The sequence below is a fragment of the Camellia sinensis genome, chromosome 3, assembly GCF_055761805.1.
Source record: "Camellia sinensis isolate YWXY chromosome 3, ASM5576180v1, whole genome shotgun sequence".
NCBI classification, from domain to species: Eukaryota; Viridiplantae; Streptophyta; class Magnoliopsida; order Ericales; family Theaceae; genus Camellia; species Camellia sinensis.
The window spans coordinates 91,864,793-91,882,433 of NC_138963.1; positions in this window are offsets into that span (position 1 = coordinate 91,864,793).

Here is a 17,641-nt window from a genome sequence, read left to right on the forward strand (position 1 = left end):
GTAGAACAAAAGATAGCGAAAATAGGAAAAGGAAGAAACGAAAATGAAAGAAATCTGGAAATGATGAATAAGGATTTGAGGAAATGGAGCAGGTTATTATGGCCTCAAAAGTGCCAGTTTGGAATGGCCGGAAAAGGCAACCGGTCCACATGGTAGCGACCGAAAAATTTAAATTTGAATTAAAATTTTAGCACAAAATGAATTTGAAATATAAAATTCATGCCAAAAAAAAAAAAAAAAATGAACCTAACCTTGGCTCAACCGGCTGCGCATGTATGTGGTCAATTTGGATTCAAACCATTTTTGTTCATAACTCATCTCATACAAGATACGTCTCAGTTCTTTTTTAATTTATTTTTGAAAATTTTAAAATTTTTAAATCTTACGTTTATGCTAAAAAATTATATTTAATTTTGTAATTGATTTAAAGGTAGGTAATGTTAGAAATGGTTGGGAAAAATTCTCGAAAATAGAATTTTTTTCCTAACTTTGGTATATTATTTAGGAGGGACCTGTGCGCCAAATTTGGCGGGTTTAAGTGGTGACGCGTTCTATGCCGCGTTGTGATTCACGTGGTATATTTGGTTGCTCAAAACCATTATCGAGTGAATGGAAAATTGAAGCCAAAGTGTGCTCCATGGAAATAGAGCTTTGGTAGAAAATCCTAAAAGTTTGAAAAATGGCTTGTCCCACATTGATTTTGTGGGAAGTTTTGAGTGAGTTTATAAGGCATGAGATTGAAACTTGAGGTGTGCCCCAAGGGGTAGACAAGTTTTGTAGAGAGGGGGTTATATTGGACCTAAAAATCACCACACGCGCACCACCGTCTACCCGGGCGAGCGGGTTAGGCTTGGTTGTGAGGTTGGGCTTGTTCGGCCCAATACTAATTTTTTTGGGCAAAACACATTTGAATTTAATTTTATTTTTTGAAATAAAATCTGCCCAATAAATTTGAAATTAATTCCGAATATTTGTCCAAGTTAATTTTAATTTTTGAAATTCAAAACAGTTTGCCCTCTATCTAACAGATCCGAATCTGTTACAAACCCAGAGCCAGTTTTGTTCAAAATTCAAACCCAAACAGATTCATATCTGTTTGAATTCAAGCCTAAACAGTACCAATTTCAAACCAACAGGTTCAGTACCTGTTCAATTCAAAATTAAAAGGTGCCACTACATCTATAAATAGACTAGCCCTCATTTGATGAATTCATTGAATATTTTCGTCCCTAATAATTCTACCATTATTCTCTTCACATTGCTGCATTAGTTTTCTGTGAGAAAGAGTATATACACTTAGTGTGTTCATCGTACGAATAAATTGTAGTGCTGCATTTATTCGTTAATTGATTATTTTATCCTGGGAGATAGACGTCCGTATTCTGAAAGCACCGTAGAGAGGACGAATCTGTCTTAAGGACACAGTGTTGAACACTGGACTTGATTAGTGTGGGGATATATTTCGGAGTACCAACACGTGGCAAGGTGACGCCGATGTGTCAGCCGAGGTGCCACGTGTCCTGGTCATTACGCCGAGGTGATCTCGGCAAGGCCGAGGTTATCTCCGAAGATATCGGAATCTGAGATAAACGGATAAGGGACAAGAGTCTTAAAATGAAGAGGAGACTTAGTCAAGATGAGAATAAAGCTCTTAGGGAGTTTATCTTTATCTCTGGAAGAGTCCAAGGTAAGTACTGAACAGGAGTCCATTGTAGTTAGGCTTCTATTGGGACTAGGTTTATGTTGGCTATAAAAGAAAAGCACCCCCGTGGGTCTAAGGTACGCAATTTATGCTTTGAGCAGTAAGTTTAGCACTTGATTATCTTTGAGAGATATACTGACTTGATCGTCGGAGTGCCCCCGGGTGGAGGAGCCACCGCCAGAGCCTTTTCTTTCTGTTGCAGGATAACTGAAGCCATCTATTCTGCCGGTGCTCTCTAGCTGATTACTAAGCGGGCAGTGTGATAAAAAAATCACTTACACAATCAGAATATTATTCAAGAAATTAATTAAGTAAGTTGGTTATTTATTTTCTGTTTGTTTTTATTTATTTAAATCAGATTTTAATTTTGTTTTGTAACAAAATAAAAATATGCTTTTATTTATTTTATTTTATTTTTCTGGTTTGATTTTTGTAATCAAATAATTTCTCTCATTTTCTTTTATTTCTTATATATTCTATTTATTGTTAAGTACACAACATAATTTATTTTTCAAATACATGTAAAAGAACGGGATGATCCCCGAACTTTTGGCAAGGAAAGAAAACTATACTTATTTGACATGATTAGGACAGGCCCTGCCCAAGAACTCTCGCAGTCTAACCAATTTGTATTCTATTATTAATACGAATTATATATGATAAAATGAAATAAAATATTGATTACTTTTTCACAATTTGAATTAAACTATTTGCAATGTAATATATTCACAACTTGATACATATAACTGAAATTAGTTTTCATATTATGCTTCATGTGTGTAATTTATAGGGGGAATTATCATTCAGAGCTAAAAGTTATTACAAATTTATAAAAAATAATTAATATTTTAATTATTAATATTTATCATCTATTTAAAATTATTTCTTTGAAATATCACCGCCGTATTATCTGCCCTAATTTATATATATATATATATATATATATATATTCAAAAAATACAATACATTAGTTTAGGTTAATTGAACGGATAATGCTACCATATGTAAGTTATACAAATGTCACAACTTAATCCTATAGGAGTCCTAACTAAAAAAAAAAAAAAAAGTTATAACCAAACACCACTTAAACCTTCTTATATAAAAACTGACTTTTTTGTTTTTACAAAGAGAGGAATAAAATGGTCATTTTACCTCTAATTTCTTGGGATTATATTTCAATGTTGCCTCCCACGTGGGATTGCTAGTCCCCTCCTCGAAAGAGTTTCACAGTCCCGTGCCCGTTTGTTTTTAGAGTTAGATTGGGTGAGATTATTAGTGTGACAATTGTTAATAAGGAGATTCTTAGTGTAGGAATTATTAGTAAGGGGACTAAGAAAAATTGTATTTATTTGATGGCCACTACATCAGCAAGAATTCATGTTTGTTTTGTCATTCTATGATGTGATGAACTATATGAAATTTCATAAATACCTTTGGTATTTTTGATATATTTTAATATTAACAATATATTTTATAAGGGTATGGCTTCTGTCCAGTCCGGGATCAGACTGGACCGTGTTGTTGGGCCTGTGGAGGCCCACCACGAGTCCCGTTTTGATAATCTGAGCCGTTCAATGTGTAGAAATCGTCGAGTACTATATGCCTGTAAAAAATCACTTTGATCGGATATCGATAGCTATGTGATCAAAATAATTTCTTGTCAATCATTAATTTGTTCACCGTCTAATTTTTTAATACGAAACTGATTTGATCATATAGCTATCGATATCCGATCAACGTGATTTTTTTACAGGCATATAATACTCGACGAGTTCTACACATTGAACGGTTCAGATTATCAAAAAGAGACCCGTGGTGGGCCCCCACGGACCCAACAACACGGTCCAGTCCGATCCTGGATTGGACAGAAGCCATACCCATTTTATAAATATTAAAATTATATTTCATAAATATATGTTTTTGGTACTATATTATTTTAATATATTATTTCTTTTATATAAGCTTTTTTTGGGTATAATTTTATTATTATAATATTATATTTTCATATTAAAAATTATTTTATATTAAATTATTTTGATATAAAGAATGGTGGGAGTAAAAAAATGGTGAAAAAAAATGTGGGGGAAGGACTATACTAACCAAGTGGAAAAAGTAAATTAAGTAGGACAATATGAGGGTAAAATAGTATTTTGAAAAATTTACTCCTAAATCCCATATGGGGGAATGTTGATCCATTTAATCCTAAGAGTTTTTTTTATGAACCAATTAGTCGTTTTTGTTTTGGAAAGTTATATTTATTTGATTTGATACCATTTGAGTTTAAGTGAATGCCTTTTCGTGATTTATATTTCCAATTTTGTGATTTATTTTTGGGATGAGAATGGAAAGGGGAGGTGTGGAAGATTTTTTTTGGAGAGATTAGTAGCTAAAGTGTTGGTTGTTGAGCATGAAAATCTATATTTCTCTTAGTATGATTTTTTGGGGTTATATTAGAGTGCTATGTTTGAGAAAAAAAATACACTAAAGAGTTTTTATGTGCTACATTGATTGGAGTGTTACGTTTGAAAAAAATACACTAACACTGTGTTTGGTTGAGGAATTTGGAGAGGGATTTAGAAAGGGATAGGGAAAATGTATGTGAAACTAAGTGAAATGTAGGTATATTTTATTCACATTTCACTTACCTTTTCCATTTCTCTTTCCAAATCCCTCCTCAAATCCTCTAACCAAACATAAGGAATTTTTTTGAAATATTACGTTATTATGTTCAAAAAAATACACTAAGAAATTTTTTAGTGTGTTATATTGAAGTGTTAAATTTTTGGGATACTTACGTGTAGGTCCTAATAAGTGGACTTATTGTCTAATAGGTCCTATGGAAAAAATTTGTCAAAAAAAAGTCACTAATTGTAAGTTTTAGCAATAATTTATAAAAATCATGACAAAAAAAGTCACTAATTATTAATTTTAACGACGTATGTAAAAAATTGTCACAAAAAATTATTTTTAGCAACAATTTTATTAAGACTTATTTTTAATAGGACTTGATGGGAATTAAGTCTAACTATTAGGACCTATTGGTAGTTTACTCTAAATTTTTCAAGTGTCACTTTTAGAAAAAATACACTAGGAAATTTTTGTATGTTACATTCATTGGAGTGTAATGTTTGAGAAAAATACACTAAGAAATTTTTTTAGAATGTTATTTTGTTACGTTTGAGAAAAATACATTAAGGAGTTTTTTAATATGTTACATTGGAGTGTTATGTTTGGAAAAAATACACTAATGTGTTTTTTAAAGTGTTACGTTTAGTAATTTTAATATTATGAGAAAATCTATATTTGTCCCTCAATACATAATATACTCACATTTATGTTTGGCTGTTTATGTAATTCACACAAAAATGAGACCTTTACGTCCATAAGAAAAAAAAGAAAGATCAAACAATTCATAAGATCATTATTTTAAATTTATTAGTGTTTCACCTTGATATTTTTCAAGCTAATCTCATGTGATTAAATCTCAATAATAAAGTCTCATTGACCTTTGCTAATCCCCTTTATCCATGAAATTCATAATCTATTGGGACTACCAATCCATTGGGATTAATTGTAAATAAACACAATAATAGGGAGTCCGATCTCGTTTGAGAACATACTATTTGAGTATTTTTTTGAATTTTTACGAAAAGAAATGCAGAAAAGTAAAGACAGTTATGTGACAACTTATAACAACTTTTTGAATTTTTAGCTAGAATGTATAGTTGACAAACAAAATCTACTCACTATTAGTCCCAATCCCAAATTATTAGTGTGGTGGGATTGGGTAAAGTGATTAAGAAAAATTGTATTTGTTTGATGACCATCAGATTACTGAGAATTTTGTTTTGTTTTGTCATTTTATGATAGAATTAATTATATGAAATTCCATAAATAGCCTTGGTATTTTTTATATATTTTAATATTAAAAATTATATTTTATGAATACAATATATTTTTGAGTACTAATTATTTATATATATATATATATATTGGTATAAATATATTAGTATACTATTATATTTTAATATAAAAAATTATTTTTATATTAAATTATTTTTGTAAAATGGGGGACAAAATAGTCATTTCACCTCTAATCTCATGTGATTGGATTTGAATACCACCTCTCTCATGAGACTGTTAGTCCCCACTTCTTGGAGGGGTTTCATAGTCCCATAAGATTGTTAATCTAATGACTAGGGGTGTTCAAAAAACTGAATCACTTGATGAAACCGATCAATCCGAACCGAACCGATTGATTATCATCGGTTTCGAAAAACTTCATGGGTCGATGTAGACACCCCATTTTTGACCATCCTCAAGACTTGGACGTCATCGATTGTGTACTCGATGATTTTGATTGCATGTTCTTGTTTTAGTTCCCGAAGACCTCGGCGGAATGCCCTGTCTTTGAGCTTCCAAACCCTGTCCATTCAATGCCTTATTTTGGACCAAAACCTTAGTGCTTCAATCCTCAAAACCCTGAGACCTGCAAGCCTCCTTTGATGGGCTGCCAGCTACCAATTGTGCCCTGTCGACCACCCTTGTGCCTTGCCGGCCAATGGTGTGGCCTGTCGGCCATCATTGATGGCCTGCCAACCACATTAGTGGCCTGCCAGCCACCAGTGTCTTTTTTGCAGATATTTTGTTGACAGCTGTTCCAGCTGTTGGTACAATGGGCCTCATCTCCCTACACGTGTAGGGAGAGATTTATCTTAGTCAAATGCATGTTTTTTTTATATATAGGGGGTCTCCTCCCCCATTTTTTTGGGTTAGAATTTTTGGAGCAAAAATTATCTCTCTCTCTCTACATTTCTCTCTCTCTCTCTCTCTCTCTTGCAAATTTGTGCACAGTAGTCTACATACACCACATTTTTGCCTACACTTCCTTAATCAAAGTTGATAATCTTTGAGCTGAGGTTCCTTGAGGCCTTCTTGGAGCTCTAGAAGGTGGTTTTGGCTTAAATTGTTGCCTAAAGTTGATCTTTACTTCAAGAGGTATAATACTTCCTTTTTTAACTTGTTTTGCATACTTGTTTTTCTATCTCTTTCCCCACTGTTTTTGGGCTGTTTTTGAACTGTAAAAACTCTATTTTTGTGGGTTGAAATTGGTGGTTCTAGGCCATTTAAGGTTAGGGGGTGATTCACCATTCTTTATTCCTTGTTAGTAAGGCTTTTCCACATTTGTTTCCCACTTTTAAACTATCTTTTTTTAGGCTTTTGAACACTGAATTTTAAAGTGTTTTTAGTGGTAAAAATCATATTTTGAAGTCCAAATTTAGAGGGGTTAGCCTCCCCTTCTCATGTCTTGTTTGCTAGCCTAGTTAGCTCTATATGTCAACTTATTTTTCTAGCAATTTGTAGCTTAATTCCAGCATGGTTTAGGCTCTATTTTGAACCGTTTTAACTCTATTTTTGGTTGGTTGTTGCATTTGAGTCTTGTTTTGCATGGTTGTAGTGTAAGTGTCCTCACAAGTTTGGTGTTTTAGGGCTTTAAACACCACTTTTTTGAGTTGATTGCATGTTTTAATGCTTTTCTCATTTAATTTCAGCACTTATTGATTTCTGTAACCTCCCTCATTTCGTGACTTTTTTGTTTGCTTTGAGGGTTGTTTCAACCTTAGGATAGTTTAAGCTTGAGATTGAGGTTCATGCCTAATGGTTTAATCCTCTTTTGAGGGTTCATTATCAACGGCATGACACTTCTCTCTTGTCTTAAATTACCCTTTGTTTGACATTTCCTTCTCTTTTAGAGGACTTACTCACCAATGGACTTAATTGGTTAAAGAATAGAATGGTAAATTAAAATGAGTAAACAAAAATAGAAACTACAATTGTGCAAAGATTTGATTGTGTTTTGGTGTGTTCAATCGGACGTTAATTTAACATAAAGAAAATTGGGGCATTTCATACTCAAAGTGATGAAATGTGCCAATTTTTCTAAGGTCTTTATTGCCCTTGATCATGCATGATAGGGTGGTGGTTTTTGGTCTTATTTGTGCATTTATCAAACTTGTACATCTTGGTTCCTTAGCCATCATGCAATGAAATTGCTTGATTGATGGTTTGAGAACCAAGTGTATCACTCATTTGAGATGTTTTGATGATAAGGAGGGATACACAGTATAAACAATCTGTGAGAATACCCTTTCTTTGTCATGTTTGTTCTCTGTTGCAGTAAGGAGTAGTGCATCATTAGTGGCCGGTCGGCCACTGTTTCTGGCTGGCAGGGCATTAGTGTTGGACGACAACCCCCCAATGGTGGCCGGCAGGCCGGCCACCACTTTTGGCTTGCTGGCCACCAATGAATTTTGAGCAGAATGTTTGTGAAGAAGAGCAGTTTTGATCTGGAAGTGGAAAATCAGTGTAAGGGTTATGCAACAGAAGCTTCCGAGGGCAGGCAGTGGATGTTCTTTGGGTGGAAAAACGAGCATGCATGGGCTTCCCTCGCTTCCTGGAAATAGTTAATTAGTTTAATTAGCATTTAGCCATTTATTTGTTGTACTTAATTAGTTGTAGCTATTTGTGTTGTAACTAATCAGTAGTTAGTTGATTAGTTGTTTAATTAGTTAGTTAACTAGTTAATTAATTAATTCATTTGTTGCAATAATTAATTAGCTTAGAGTAGTTTGTTAATTTATTAATTTGTTTTGTAATAATTAACTTAGTTTTAATTAGTTAGCTAATTAGCTTAGTTCATTCGGCCTCTCCTTCGTGAGAGTGCAATGTTGTAATAATGTGTATGTCTTCCAACCCCACGTCTTTTTTCTTTTTATTTTCTTACTTATGATGGTTAGATTAGAAGCATCATGTTTCAATTAGCATATCAAATGCTTACATCCATTCATTTGTATTGCACACACTGAAGCTCGGTTCATCATTCAAACTGCATTGTCATTTCAATACTTTGGTAAATACGTGCTTAAACCGCATGCTATTTAAATTGATTCATATGCCATATTAGTAGCCGAGTCTATTAATTACAAATCCATGTGTTGCATTAGCCATCTTGTATAGTTAGGAATCATGCATATTTTTTTAACTCTTTTGTCTTATCTTAGCTTAGAGTACTAGGTGAGTTTTTAGTGTTTTAGCATACTTGCATATGTGTAAGTGATTACCATGACTAGCATGCTTGCCATGAGGCTAAATGCTTACTTGATTAGACTGTTTGAGTGCCTATGATGAAGGCCTGTTGTCTGAATTGGAATGATTCAATGAATGTACATTTTAAGCACACTTTGTCAAGTGGCAAAATTCACAAACTTTAAGCCCAGTTTATTAAGTGGCAAAATCAAACAATTTTGCAAAACAAACATGAAATTGAATTGTTCCAATTTGAGCAAAGTAGTCTATACTTGCTTGTGTGCGCATCACATAGTAAATGCTAGACTAATAAATCAGAACAAGAGCATTTAATGTTGATAAAAATCATATCATGATTAGTAGAGGCCGATCTTTGATTGGGCGAGCAGGGGTGCTCAATTCATGACCTTCCCCTCTTGTACCTAAATTCCCGAGCCGAGGCAACTTTGGTGATGACGGACACGTGGCCTTTGGCACGAGTCATTGGTTTCCTAAATTTCCCCAAAATAAAATATTTAGATGGCGACTCTGTATCTGGCAAAGCAGTCCATTTTTGGCAATTTGATTCAAAATCAATTTTTTAAAAAATTTGTCGGATTTGGACTCTTTGGTGTTTATCAATTTCACATTGCATTTGTGAGATTAGATTTAGAACCGCGGGAGTTCGAACTGTAGGGCGTCTTTCGAGTTTTCGAAAGGGGACGCGAAAAAGCCGATTTACAGTTTCTAGCGAATCTGCTAGAGATTTAGAGAACTTGACTCGAACTCATGATATGAAATTTTATCTACACTTATATGTTTCTTTGCATTGCATTTGCATTGGTGCGCGTAAGTCATTGTGTTTGCCATTTGCTATTCCTAGGCGGTTTGCCGGAGGCTTGCCTGAAAGTTTGCCAAAAGGCTGACCGGTCGCGGGCTCTGCCACGATAGGAACACAACCCTTGGATCTAGACTACCGCTGTACCGTTTGATCATCTTTTCACTTCTCAGTGTTAGGTGTGAGAGGTATATTAGGTAGTCTTGCTGAGGTACCCTTTTTGACTATTTGGCCTAGTTGCATATCGGAAGCCATAGAGACTGTTCCAAACTAGGACAGGTTGCTCACCCGAATTCAGGCTTGTATGAAACCACTTTGCTTGAATAGCTAAACCTAGCTCCTGACGAAACTAGGACAAGGTAACCCTACTGTAGACACCCCATTTTTGACCGCCCTTAAGACTTGGGCGTTGCTGATGTTTTGCTTGGCAGAGAAAGGTGTGCAGGGCAAATGTTCAGTTTCTTCGGCAAGGAGAGAGGCAAATCCTTCAAAACACTTTGTTTAGGGGTTTGGAGTTGAAGAAGAGAGGAAAGGAGAGGAGAAAACTAATTTGGGAGAAGTTCGGCATGAATCCGGGTAGAAGCGAGTCGAGCAGCCCTCGCTGAATCGGGCTTATCTGTTTGTACGCTTGGAGTTTAGCTATGGGGCCACCACCGTCGGAAAGCTTACTTCTGGGGCTTCATTTTGCACTCAAGAATCTCCTAGAGCCAAGTCCGGGTGGGGGAGATATGGTCAGTTGAAGTCGGGCATCATCCCGGTTGGATTGAATCTGCGCGGCTTCACGAAAAAGGGCATAACTTTTTTGCACAGAACGAATTTTAATGCAAGGTTTGCGCCATTGGAAAGCTAACTTCCGGGGCTTCAATTTGGATACCCACCGGCCATTTTTTGACATTAGAATCATCTATCGGCAATCTATTTTGCCGACCGGAAAAATATTATGCCGACCGGCACTTTATTTTGGCCGACGACCAAATTTTCTGGCCGGTTTGCACCATTTACACCCTCCAAGCCTGGTGCATCCCAGCTGTGCCAGTTGGAATGCACCAGCACACTCCCCCATGCATATATGTTTCTATTTTGAACCCTTGACCACCTTTAGACCCCTCTTTTGCACCCTTTGCTCAAGGCTTCTTGAGGAAGCCTTGACCCCTTATCTTGGCTTCCTCAAGAAGCCTACCAGCTGTCCAAGCTTCTCCAATAAGCCTTGACCTCCCCTTTAAACCCTTTTGACCCTTTGAAGCTTGCCTTAGAAGCTTAGTATTGCCTATATAAGGGGCCTCTCCTCCTCCATTGTTGAGGTTGGATTTTTGGAACAAAAAACCAGAGATATATAGATATATCTGATATATACATACATATATCCCTTCATCTCTCACTATATCTCTCCCATTCAACCATCAAACACCCTTGTTCTTGGGCCATTTCTTCATCAGCTCATAGCACAAGGCATCCAACGCCCATTCCAGCAGCTTGAGGCTGTTCTCCAGAGCTTAGGAGCACCTAAACTTGGTCCAAGAGGTGCTGGTTTGCTGGTCTTCAAGGGTGAGTCCTCCTCTTCCATTTTCTAGTCTTTTCTTGCTTCATATCTAAGCCATAGTTGCTTGCATTTTTGGGCTCCGACCCAAACTGTAAATCATCATATTTTGAGGTCCTCTTCATGTTTGATTGAGGACCTCTTGCTGTTTGAGGACAGTAGCTTGCACTTGCTTCAATATCCTCCTTGAATGCCATAATCTTGCATAGAATTTTTGGCTTGCGTGTGATCTGTTTTAGAGCCTGATGTAAACTGAAAATAGGCTTATTTTGAGCCCCTCTTCAACATTGAAGAAGGGCTCAACACTGTTTGGGACCTCCATGTTATACTTGCCTTTATATCCTCTCTTTGGTCCCCATTTTTGCATGCTTTGGCAGCCTATCATGCTTCTGTTTTTGGCCTTTTTACAGTTCTGTAAATATGCTTATTTTTGGTCCCTCTTCAATTTTGTAGAAGCGAATTTTTCATTTTGGGCTGTGCACATACCACTTGCCTCTTTGGCCACCTTTTGGCCCTTTTTCTTGCATAAGAGCTTAGCCATATCTATGTTTGTTTTTAGGGTTTTTACAGTTCTGTAAAGTGGCTTATTTGTGGCCCCTCTTCAATGTTGTTGAAGGGCCCTAACATGTTTGGGGTCAGCAGCTGTGAGTTGCTTCATAATCTCACGTTTAGGGCCGTTTTTGTATGCCATTTTAGCCCTATCTTTGCTTGCTGTTTGGCCATGTCATAAACTGTAAAAATGCTTGTCTCAGAGCTGTCTTGCTTCTGCCTTCATGCTCCATGTCCATATTGTGCATGCTTTGTATAGCTGTAAGCCATTTCGGGTGCCAAAAGTCCATGTTTCGGGACTATTCCATGCATCGGGTGTGTTTTCGCCTCATTTCGGGGCTGTTTTCCCCCACATTTCAGTGCTGAAATCCCATTGGCATGTTTGCATATCATTTTCCATGCCATTGCATTGCATATGCCATTGCCTCGGTTTGCGTGCCCGTGTGCACGCATTTCGAGGCACTTCATTTTCATCCATCGGCCTCTCATGTGAGTGTGGCTGAGGCTCTCTCATGTTAGTATAAGTCCATGTTGCATTCTATATGCCATTTTAGCCATTGCATTACATATGCCATTGCCTCGGTTTGCGTGCCCGCATGCACGCATTTCGAGGCACTTCATTTTCATCTTATGGCCACTGATGTGGGTGCGGCTGAGGTTCACTCACATTGGTGTAAGTCCATCTTGCGTTGTGTATGCCATGTTTCAATACGTTGCGCATGTTATGTTGTTAGCATTGTGTATGCCATGTAGTTGCATAGCATGCTTATATTCTTGTTTGCATGCCTAGGTTGCATTGCATTGGCATGCACGCCTTGCCCCTTGATCATGTGATAGAGGTTGGGCTTTATGTGTTTGTTTGGTTCGCATGACATTTGAAATCAAAGCGCATACTTGGTTTCTTGGACCATCACGCATCGAAATGCGCAATTGGTGGTCCGAGAATCAAGGAACATACCCCTTTGAGTCAAAAGCATGATAAGGGATGTGTTGGTGCACACATTTGCTTGAAATTTCATGCCATACACTGCCTGTCCTCTGTTGCTGTCAAAATTGTCTTCTGCAGGAAGTTTCTGCCGACCGGCAACATTCAGTGCCGACCGGCTATTTATTCAGTGCCGATAGCTTTATCTCCAGCCGATGGATATTGTACACGGCCGGTGGCTATTCCTCCCAGCCGATGATGTTCTGCAATGCTCATAGAAGGTTCTCTGGGACTTTGACAAGTTTTCAGAGAAGAAAAGGCAGTGAAAACAGAGGCAGTAGTGCTATGGCAACGAGTTTCCGGGCAAGTTGGATCGAACGTGCATTATTCACGCATCCCAAGGCGGGGGCTGCGGCCATCTTCCCTTGGCACCTTTTTTTGATTAGACTAGAAGTTTTGTAATAATTATTCGGGCTGTATTATTATTTTGGTCCCTCCGAGTGAGGGCGTGTCTGTAATAAGTGTGTGTGCGTGGTGTGCATGTCTTCCAACCTCCACTTCTTTCTTCCCTTTTATTTACCTGCTTATGATGGTAGATTAGGGCACATTTATTTTAGCATACCTTATGCTATGCATGCGTGCATTCATGCATTTGCTGACATGCACCGGGCTCGGTACATCATACAAACTACATTGTACTTTTCAATTCCAAATTGAATACATGTTACTTGTAGCATTTCATATGCCATTTTAGGGTTAGCCGAGCCTGTTTAGATTGCATCTTTGCATGTGTTGCATTAGCCATTTTTAACATGAACTAGGATCATGCATATGATTACTGACTAGTTTCTGTTTTGGCTCGGAGTACTAGGTAAGCTTTTATGCTTTAGCATATCGCATGCGTGTGAGTGTTGCTATGACAGTATGATTACCATGAGGCTAGCTGCTTATGTGATATAACTGCTTGAATGCCTGTGGATGGAGGTTGAATTACCTAAATTGGAATAATGCATTAAAACTGTGAGTTTTAAGCCCACTAGATAGTGGCAAAATCATCTTTTCTAAAAGCCCACTTGAGGGTGGCAAAATCTGCATTTTAGCCTACTTACGAGTAGCAAACCATTTTCAAAACAAACATGAAATGTTTTGTTCCAATTTGGGCGATTTGGTCTATACTTGTTTGCTGCGCGCACAACATAGTAATTCTAGGCTAATAACCGATTTAAGAACACATAACGTTTTCAAAATTGGATATGACGGTTAGTAGAGGCCGGTCTTCAGACCGGGCGAGAGGGGGTGCTCATAGCTGACCTTCCCCGATCGTACCCAAGTTCCCGAGCCGAGGCAACTTTGGTGATGACGGACACGTGGCCTTCGGCACCGAGTCAGGGTTTCCTAAATTTCCCCATTTAAAAATATTTAGGTGGCGACTCTGTATCTGGCAAAGCAGCCCATGTTTGGCACTACTTTTTCAAAAATCTGTTTCTCAAAACGATTTGCCAGATTTGGACTCTTTGGTTCAGATTAAGAACCGTGACACAAATCGAGTCCGAACTGTAGCGAGGGCCTTCACGGGCGCATCTACACCCACCCTCTCATAGGGGTGTTTTGGTTCTCACTTAACTGGTATGTGCTTTTAGAGTAAAACTCTACAAGAACGTGCATATCACTTGCAAGTTGGGTATTAGATTTGGGGGCAGAAATCAGTGTTGAGTACAGTTTTGCAACTTTTGATTACATCTATGTATAGTTAACATCTGAGCTAAGGTGTTGTGCGGTTTCTGATTTTTACTTTCCTTTTTGCTTTATTTCTTTTTAGTAGGTAGTTTATCACAATTGCTTCGGACAGTTTGGTTACCCTCTAGCACTCTGGACTTGTGTAAGGAGACTTTACAAATCCGATGATCTTGTTAGGGGACAACTTGTGTTTGCTTCGCTCTCGCTGGTTACTAGACGTAGGAGAGTTAGGCACAATTCACCAGTTCAGCAATCACCTGCATCTAGTTAGGCTCAATCTTCTACATCTAGGCTAGCAAGAGATTACTCGCCTATTCAAATGACTCAGTACCCTTTAGGTATGGAAGACTTGATCCGTCATCTCCAAAAACAGTGGAGACCATGCAGCAAGATGCTGCTCGCCAAGCTAAAGTTACAGCCCACCAAGCCGATGTGATAAACAGGCTGCAGCAACAACAACTATAGTCGGTAGCGGCTTTTGCTTCCCATCCACCTCCTGCAGGTATCCTAGCACCCGGAATCACTGCTAATGTCCAAGAGAATCTGGGCAATCTGGTAGACCCCATCCCACCACAAGCCTCCAAGGCACCAGTGTACCAAATTGAGGTGCCGTTTGAATTTGAAGTTGACCCGATTGTACTAAAGGCCAACAAGCTAAGAAGCTTCTCAAGCGGGCACAGGGTGTGAACTCAATCCTTGACATTGAAGATGGATACACCAACTCCACAGCAACTTTGTCAGACCGGTTCAAAATGCCACATATCGACCGGTTCGATGGCTTTGGGGATCCCATGGTCCATTTACGGTTGTTCTCTGATATCCTACGGCCAATGGGCCTTATCAGACTTCAAAATTTGTCACTTTTGGACCGGACCTTGTCAGGAATAGCGGCTATCTAGTATGCGAAGCTGGAGGATTTATTAAAGTGGAGCTCAGAAGAAATGCTTAAGGCCTTCATTGCATAATACTTATACAACACGCAGATCGAGGTCACAATTTGTGATCTTGAGGCAACCCGTCAAGAGCCAAAGGAGTGTTTCTCAGATTTTGTAATGAGATGGAGGGCCAAGGCTTCGATGATGACTACCAGGCCATCCGAGAAAGATCAAATCAGGATGGTGGTCTGCAAGGGAAATTATTACAGAAGATGATCATCTTACTGTTGTTTACATTCACTGAGCTCCATGAGATAGGGGTTCAGATTGAAGATGCAATGAAACAAGGGTTGATAATCGATGAAAAGGAGCATGCCAAGAGGCCATTTTCACACAGTTCTAATGCAACCACTAGTGGATGCACAACTGCACGACTATCTAATTTGAATGTTGTCACCACTACAGCCAAGACCGCCAATCTTTTCGCCAGCACAACTCCACAAACCTCAAACAACCAAGCCCGATCCTAGAGGACCTTCACCTCACTCTACATGCCTTTATCCCAAGCCCTGAGGGTGTTGATAAAAAAGGGGCACCTCAAGCTGTTAGAGTCCCGCCCACAACCTAATCCTTTTCTACCTAAACATAACCCAACCAAATACAATGCTTTTCACCAGCAGCACGGTCACGACACCGACCAATACTTCAGGCTGCGTTATGAGATTCAAGATCTCATCGACAACAAGGTGATAGCACCACCCCGGAAGCCAAATGTAACTACCGACCCTTTCCCGACCCACAAGCAAGTTCCCCCACCTTGGAACTTAAACCTAATACATATACTGCCCATCCCCTATGACCCCAGCATATATATTACCCTTTCTCACCTACCTAAACCGACGCTGTTCATCCTTGAAAGCACATAATTGTGCATGATGGACACGTCCACGCTTCAACTTCAACCCGTGGTGGTGACAATAGTAGAAGGAGGAAAGTTGGCCTTGGAGGAAAATGTCAGTCCATTGCCTAAGAGCTTTGCGGACTTATTTGAGGGGGTGTATGACTCGTGCTGCTTCATTGTGCCGACCGATCAAGCCAAACCAGAAGTGTATTGCTGACAGCAGCGGACGTCAATGTGGTCAGAAAGGATGGCCCAAGTCAGGGACTGGATGATCTAGCGGAGCTAGAGGAGGACCTAGACAATCTGCAGTTCTATGACGAACAGGATCAGGGGGACATGTAGATTGGCTGGTTTGATCTGAATGGGTTAACAAACAACTCTGGGTGGCTTAGTGATGAGCCTGACAAAGAGGAAGGAACTGAACCAAAACCTGAAGAAAAGGAAGCAAGAACAGCTGCAGTGGCCGGAATGGCCGAGGAAAAGGAAAAATTGTCGGAGAGCACCGGTATTAAGAATTTAGCTTAGGAATTATGCACTGTGACTACCGCAGATACAGAATAGGAAGTCGCATTGAAGCGGTTTGAACAAGAAAGGGATTAAGACAAACAGAAAGTGGGAACAGCTCAACTCCTTACGGGGAAAACTTGTGATGAGAGAATGATTAGAATGGAACCGAACAATTTCTTGTCGGTTGCCAGAGGTGTATGGTAGGAAGATGATGATCTACATCTGGCCCACACCGATGAGGATTGGGACGAATCCCTGCCAGACAATACTTGGTACTCTGAAGAGATAGGCCATATGACTAGAAGTGGGTGGTATTTTAAGCCGAAGCACTTGAACCCAGCTAAAGCCTCCAGGAAAGATAAAGAGGTTGAGAAGCAGAAGGAAAAACAGTTGGAAGAGGCGGTGCTCAAACAGCTAATGAAAATTCAAGCCGATATTTCAATCTGGGGTCTGCTTATGGTTTCTCAAGTGCATCGACAGGCTGTATTATTTGCAATGGCAAAGTCAAACTGTCCATTGACACCACTCTGGAACAGCTTGTGGGGTTGGTTTTTCCAGGAGGCACTGCACTAACTTTAACCTTCTTGGACAAGGAACTTCCATTTGAAGGCTTAGCACACAACAAACCTCTTTACATATTAGTAGAGTGCAGAGAAAAAAGGGTGGCAGTGGTGTTGGTCGATACTAGGTTGGCTATCAATGTTTTTCTGTCACGCACAGCTTATGCTATCAGTCTGAAACCAGCAGATTTTGTACTTACAGCCCAGGTGCCTCGGGTGTATGACAATACGAGCAGAGAGGTTATGGGCACGGTACATATCAGAGTTCAAGTGGGCCCAGCTCAACAGGATATTGAGTTTCATGTCCTGGATGTGCTGGCCACTTTCAATCTATTACTAGGGAGACCTTGGCTACACCAGGTAAAAGTTGTCTCTTCTACTCTCCACCAAATGCTGAAATACCCTTACGGGAAGAGGGTGGTTTTTGTGTTCGGAAATTCATCCA